The sequence below is a fragment of the Callithrix jacchus genome, chromosome 7 (genome assembly GCF_049354715.1).
Source record: "Callithrix jacchus isolate 240 chromosome 7, calJac240_pri, whole genome shotgun sequence".
Taxonomy (NCBI): Eukaryota; Metazoa; Chordata; class Mammalia; order Primates; family Cebidae; genus Callithrix; species Callithrix jacchus.
Genome location: NC_133508.1, coordinates 152,212,817 through 152,219,876, shown reverse-complemented (window position 1 = coordinate 152,219,876; position 7,060 = coordinate 152,212,817). Strand labels below are relative to the sequence as shown.

Here is a 7,060-nt window from a genome sequence, read left to right as displayed (position 1 = left end):
CTTCTATGACGTTAGAAGTTGCCTCGATGGGAGAGTGAGGTTGCTGATGGGACAGGGCATGAGGAGGGCTCCTGCGTGGCTGGAGATGCTCTACTCCTTCCCTCGGGTGGTGGTTACATGGGTAGTCATGTTGTGATAATTGATCGAGCTAGGCCTTTATGACGTGTGCATTTTTCTGTACACATGCTATACTAAAATTAAAAGTGTTGTAAGTTGGTTCAGTGCCTAATATCGCCCTCCTGTGCCTTCCAAGGTGAGGGTGGGGAATGACCATGCTGCGGAAGGAGACTGTTGGGATTCCTGAAGAGGGCTACCGAACCTTCTGGCAGCTTTGAGACAGAAGCAGCAGAATCAGGAGCCAATTTCAATGACTGCCACTGTGGCAGACCTGTAGGCTGTCTGATGTATGGTGCCATCGAGCTGCAGAGGGCTGAGGTAAGATGATTCCAAGAAGCCTCCAGAATCCTTTCCAAAGGTTATGCCTTGGGCCTAAGCAGGGAGAATTAGTCTTGGCCTTGTTTCCATCCTAGAAAGGCTGTGTTTCAGACGCAGGTTGGTTAGGCATGGGCCTGAGGTTGGTTAGCAGGGCCTGAGGTTGCTCTACAGAAAAGCTGACCTAAAATTTGTGATCGGGGCTTTAAGGGATAGGAGGCCATAGGACCTGGGAAAGATGCCGGGCCTTCCTCAGACGCAGGCTGGGAAACTGTCCCTGAGAAGTGACCCCAATGAGTGGGTCAATACAGGGAACTTGGAGGAGACAGGGTGGAGTGGGGTGAGAGGAGGGTGCTGGCAACTCGCAGCTGGTCCCACGGAAGAGCTGAGGAAGTGTCAAGCTAAAGAAAGAACTGGTGTTCAGGGAGTTTGGGAACAGGTAGAGGGAACGGCTCCCTTGCCAACTGAGTCAGCAACTTACTGAACCTTTGCCATCAATGGACTTTTTGTTCTTTGCATTTTAGGAAAAAACACCACTCTTGACAACCTGAATCCACCTCTGCTTTGCGCTTTGCACACCACCTTGACATTCACCTTCTTGTGAGTTGTCCTTGCTGAGGCCTTGCCCACCTTGATGGAGGAAATGGCCTTGCACCCAGCCTCAGCACAGGGTCTGGCACCTCACAGTGTCAGTGATTGTTTCTAGAACAATCAGAGGTGTGCAGGCCATCACAGGGAGAGCTCACAGACTCCACAACCACTCCGAGGGGCAGGACTTGTCTTCCAGAAAATTGAGGGAAGTTTACTCGAGGCACATGGCTCATCAGTGGTAGAACTGTGGGTTAAGGCTTGGTCTGTCACCACAGCCCTTTTCCTGAATTTCTGTGCTCTGCTGAGCCTCAGTTACACTAGCCTAATTATTTCCTGCTCAGAAATCCTATGTGTTGCTGACTTTTTATTCAGGGCAACTTAGTCCTCTCATCTATGGATCCCAAATATTTCAAAGACCAGGTTCCCCACAAAGTTTACAAATCTGTCTGAGACCTGGCCTCTGCCTGCACCTCTGGGCCCATCTCCAGCCACGTGGCATCCTGAACTGCGCGTGTTCATCGTGCTGAAACTCTGGTCACTGCTTGCGTGGAACATGTTTCTTTGGTGGGTTCCTCTGGCTAGAATTATATCTTTCCCGTTATTATTGGCCTAGATAATTAAAAATATATATTATGATGTTCTTGACTGCAAGCAGAAGAAAACCTATTCTCAAATAGCATAAAGAGTATTTATCATCTCATGTAATAAGAAATCCTGAGGGAGGGGGAGGCTGCCAGTACAGGGCCATAGGGCACCAGCTCCTGTCCTCTGTGATTCTCTCTGCTCCGCCCCTTTCTAAATTGGTTTTCTCCTCAGGCTGGATCACTGCAGTGGTTTCAGGTCTCACATCCAGATACGTCAACATCTTGCACAGGAGAAAGATGGACTATTTCTTTCCAGAACCTTTCAACAGATCACGTGTGTGGCTCTCTGGCTGGGATCTGATTACAGAGGCACACTCAACCAAGGGCAGTGGTATTACTGAGATTAGTTTAAACCAGTCGGGATGCACCCCAGGGGCTGGGAGTTGGCTTGTGCTGGGGAAGGGTGGGCACCTGAAAGAGTGGACCGTCTGCAAGGAAGATCTCAGGGTTGGAGTGGACTGTACATGCTCCCCAGCCCAGTCTTCCTAAAAAGGCTCCTCCCGCTAGCATTTCAGCCTCCTCACCACCCTGGTTCTCATTTCTCCAGCCCTTTTCCCCATTGCCCTTCCCCGCAGTGTCCCTCTTACCTGGGCACGCCCGCTTGCTGTCTTTCCCACACACCTCGCCAATTCACTTGCTCTGGTGCACTGCTTGCTCAGAAACACTGTCTTCTCTTGGACCAGACCCCAAGCATTTTCTCTAGGAGGCCATGCCCCAATTAACCCATCCCATGCAAATCCCTGCCCTCATTCCACAGTCCTCTGTCCTGCGGAAGTCTCTCCATGTGCTGCATCTGCTGATGCTTGCAAACTTTCCAAGTTCCTAAGTCACTTCTCCTGCATTTCTCAGGTAAGTTTTTCTCCCAAACAAGGGTATGAGTAGACAAGAGTGATATCTTCTGATGTCTTCTTCCCCCATTATACGCTCTGTCTCTCTTCTGATTTCCACAACCACCCCGGGAGGGTAGGCAGTCAGTCAACACCACTCATTAACTTATGAGCCAGGATGTCCTCAGCCTCCCCTCCTGCTCTTGTCCTCGCTCCTCTGAATGTTCTGCAGGCTGCTGAAAGGCACAGCTCCAGCACCGAGGGCCTGGAAATCTTAGGAGCAATTGCTCCTTGGGGCTAGGGTGTTACATCTCTAGAAATAATTTAAGTTCTGTCATGAACAACCCAGGCACTGTCACTCGGCCAGGATACAACAGAAGGAAACCAGAACCCACGAAGCACCTACTCTGTGCCAAGGGCTGGTTCCCTGCTTTAGTGGCTTGTCCCTTCCAAGGGTACATTTGCCAGGGCTGCTTCCTCTGCCCATCCTTTTGCATCTCTGCCTGGAGGGGTTCTGCATACCCTTCACTACTAAAATAGCACTCTTGGTGAAGCTTCACCTGAATCCCCCAGGAAAATTCATTTCCCCCTCCTCTGTGGTTACACTTCATGCAAAGCCTTCGTGCAGCCCTAGCCCAGCATGAGAGTTTCTTATTTACCTGCCTGCCTCTACTGGTGCGTGACATCCTTAAGCTCAGGCACCGTTTTTACCCCTGAATCTTTGGGTTCCCTGAGGATGGTTCATGTCTGTCAGGTAACAGGAGCTCAATAATTTCACCCCTGTGACATTATATTAAATTAATTGTTGCTTAACACAGCAGAAAGCAAAAGTCTGAAAAAGTGAAGATGTAACTTAACAAATACAATGGTTCCTAAATATGTATTTCTCCCCTTTATTACGGCTTAGGGATAAAAGATTGAGAGAAAGAGAAAGAGATAGAATAAGTGGGGATTGATAAGGACTTTCTCCCTGTTGAAATGACCTGCTTATTTAGAGCCGAGATTTTATATCCCGTGGTCCAGCCCAGTACCCAGAGAACAGGAAGTGATCCATAAATACTTCTTTTTTTTTTTTTAAATTTTTTATTGGATTTTAGGTTTTGGGGTACATGAGCAGAGCATGTAAGACATTTGCATAGGAACACACATGGCAGTGTGCTTTTCTTTCCTTCTCCCCTTCACCCACATTTGGCATTTCTTCCCAGGCTATCCCTCCCCACCTCCCCCTCCCACTGGCCCTCCCCTTTTCCCCCCAATAGACCCCAGTGTTTAGTACTCCCCTTTCTGTGTCCATGTGTTCTCATTTTTCATCACCCGCCTATGAGTGAGAATATGCGGTGTTTCATTTTCTGTTCTTGTGTCAGTTTGCTGAGGATGACGTTCTCCAGATTCATCCATGTCCCTACAAACAACACAAACTCATCATTTCTGATTGCTGCATAATATTCCATGGTGTATATGTGCCACATTTTTCCAATCCAGTCTATTATCAATGGGCATTTTGGTTGATTCCAGGTCTTTGCTATTGTAAACAGTGCTGCAATGAACATTCGTGTACATGTGTCCTTATAGTAGAACGATTTATAGTCTTTTGGATATATACCCAGTAATGGGATTGCTGGGTCAAATGGAATTTCTATTTCTAAGGCCTTGAGGAATCGCCACACTGTCTTCCACAATGGTTGAACTAATTTACACTCCCACCAACAGTGTAAAAGTGTTCCTTTTTCTCCACATCCTCTCCAGCATCTGTTGTCTCCAGATTTTTTAATGATCACCATTCTAACTTGCGTGAGATGGTATCTCAATGTGGTTTTGATTTGCATCTCTCTCATGACCAGTGACGATGAGCATTTTTTCATATGATTGTTGGCCATATATATGTCTTCTTTCGAAAAGTGTCTGTTCATATCCTTTGCCCACTTTTGAATGGGCTTGTTTTTTTCCTGTAAATCCGTTTGAGTTCTTTGTAAATTCTGGATATCAGCCCTTTGTCAGATGGGTAAACTGAAAAAATTTTTTCCCATTCTGTTGGTTGCTGATCCACTCTACTGACTGTTTCTTTTGCCGTGCAGAAGCTGTGGAGTTTCATTAGGTCCCATTTGTCTATTTTGGCTTTTGTTGCCAATGCTTTTGGTGTTTTGTTCATGAAGTCCTTGCCTACTCCTATGTCCTGGATAGTTTTGCCTAGATTTCCTTCTAGGGTTTTTATGGTGCCAGGTCTTACGTTTAAGTCTTTAATCCATCTGGAGTTAATTTTAGTGTAAGGTGTCAGGAAGGGGTCCAGTTTCTGCTTTCTGCACATGGCTAGCCAGTTTTCCCAACACCATTTGTTAAACAGGGAATCCTTTCCCCCTTGCTTGTTTTTGTCAGGTTTATCAAAGATTGTATAGTTGTAGATTTGTTGTGTTGCCTCCAGTGCCTCTGTTTTGTTCCATTGGTCTATATCTCTGTTTTGGTACCAGTACCATGCTGTTTTGATTACTGTAGCCTTGTAGTATAGTTTGAAATCCGGTAGTGTGATGCCCCCCGCTGTGTTCTTTTTGCTTAGAATTGCCTTGGCTATGTGGGCTCTCTTTTGGTTCCATATGAAGTTCATGGTGGTTTTTCCCAGTTCTGTGAAGAAAGTCAATGGTAGCTTGATGGGGATAGCGTTGATTCTGTAAATTACTTTGGGCAGTATAGCCATTTTCACGATATTAATTCTTCCTAACCATGAACATGGAATGTTTCTCCATCTGTTTGTGTCCTCTCTGATTTCGTTGAGCAGTGGTTTGTAGTTCTCCTTGAAGAGGTCCCTTACGTTCCTTGTGAGTTGTATTCCAAGGTATTTTATTCTTTTTGTAGCAATTGTGAATGGCAGTTCGTTCTTGATTTGGCTTTCTTTAAGTCTGTTATTGGTGTAGACGAATGCTTGTGATTTTTGCACATTGATTTTATATCCTGAGACTTTGCTGAAGTTGCTTATCAGTTTCAGGAGTTTTTGGGCTGAGGTGATGGGGTCTTCTAGATATACTATCATGTTGTCTGCAAATAGAGACAATTTGGCTTCCTCCTTTCCTATTTGAATACCCTTTATTTCTTTTTCTTGCCTGATTGCTCTGGCTAGAACTTCCAGAACTATATTGAATAGGAGTGGTGAGAGAGGGCATCCTTGTCTAGTGCCAGATTTCAAAGGAAATGCTTCCAGTTTTTGCCCATTCAGTATGATATTGGCTGTTGGTTTGTCATAAATAGCTTTTATTACTTTGAGATACGTTCCATCGATACCGAGTTTATTGAGGGTTTTTAGCATAAAGGGCTGTTGAATTTTGTCAAATGCCTTCTCTGCGTCAATTGAGAGATAATCATGTGGTTTTTGTTTTTGGTTCTGTTTATGTGGTCAATTACGTTTATAGACTTGCGTATGTTGAACCAGCCTTGCATCCCCGGGATGAATCCTACTTGATCATGGTGAATACGTTTTTTGATTTGCTGTTGCATTCGGCTTGCCAATATTTTATTGAAGATTTTTGCATCTATGTTCATCATGGATATTGGCCTGAAGTTTTCTTTTCTGGTTGGGTCTCTGCCGGGTTTTGGTATCAGGATGATGTTGGTCTCGTAAAATGATTTGGGAAGGATTCCCTCTTTTTGGATTGTTTGAAATAGTTTTAGAAGGAATGGTACAAGCTCCTCTTTGTGTGTCTGGTAGAATTCGGCTGTGAACCCGTCTGGACCTGGGCTTTTTTTGTGTGGTAGGCTCTTAATTGCTGCCTCGACTTCTGACCTTGTTATTGGTCTATTCATAGTTTCAGCTTCCTCCTGGTTTAGGCTTGGGAGGACACAAGAGTCCAGGAATTTATCCATTTCTTCCAGGTTTACTAGTTTATGTGCATACAGTATTTTGTAATATTCTCTGATGATGGTTTGAATTTCTGTGGAATCTGTGGTGATTTTCCCTTTATCATTTTTTATTGCATCTATTTGGTTGTTTTCTCTTTTATTTTTAATCAATCTGGCTAGTGGTCTGTCTATTTTGTTGATCTTTTCAAAAAACCAGCTCTTGGATTTATTGATTTTTTGAAGGGTTTTTCGTATCTCAATCTCCTTCAGTTCAGCTCTGATCTTAGTTATTTCTTGTCTTCTGCTGGGTTTTGAGTTTTTTTTTATCTTGCTCCTCTAACTCTTTCAATTTTGACGATAGGGTGTCAATTTTGGATCTCTCCATTCTCCTCATATGGGCACTTATTGCTATATACTTTCCTCTAGAGACTGCTTTAAATGTGTCCCAGAGGTTCTGGCATGTTGTGTCTTCGTTCTCATTGGTTTTGAAGAACTTCTTTATTTCTGACTTCATTTCATTGTTTACCCAGTCAACATTCAAGAGCCAGTTGTTCAGTTTCCATAAAGCTGTGCGGTTCTGGGTTGGTTTCTGTATTCTGAGTTCTAACTTGATTGCACTATGGTCTGAGAGGCTGTGATTTCAGTTGTTTTGCATTTGTTGAGCAGTGCTTTACTTCCAATTATGTGGTCAATTTTTGAGTAGGTGTGATGTGGTGCTGAGAAGAATGTGTATTCTGTGGA

At 44.5% G+C, this 7,060-nt stretch overlaps 1 long non-coding RNA gene across 1 annotated transcript; it reads left to right on the top strand.

Annotated features, from left to right (window-relative positions):
* The first annotated feature begins 241 nt into the window (after positions 1-241).
* On the top strand, positions 242-4,072 carry LOC118143267 (uncharacterized). Its single transcript, XR_004727504.3, has 3 exons — positions 242-435; positions 957-1,587; positions 1,840-4,072. It is a non-coding gene; the product is annotated as an uncharacterized LOC118143267 (long non-coding RNA).
* The last annotated feature ends 2,988 nt before the right edge of the window (positions 4,073-7,060 follow it).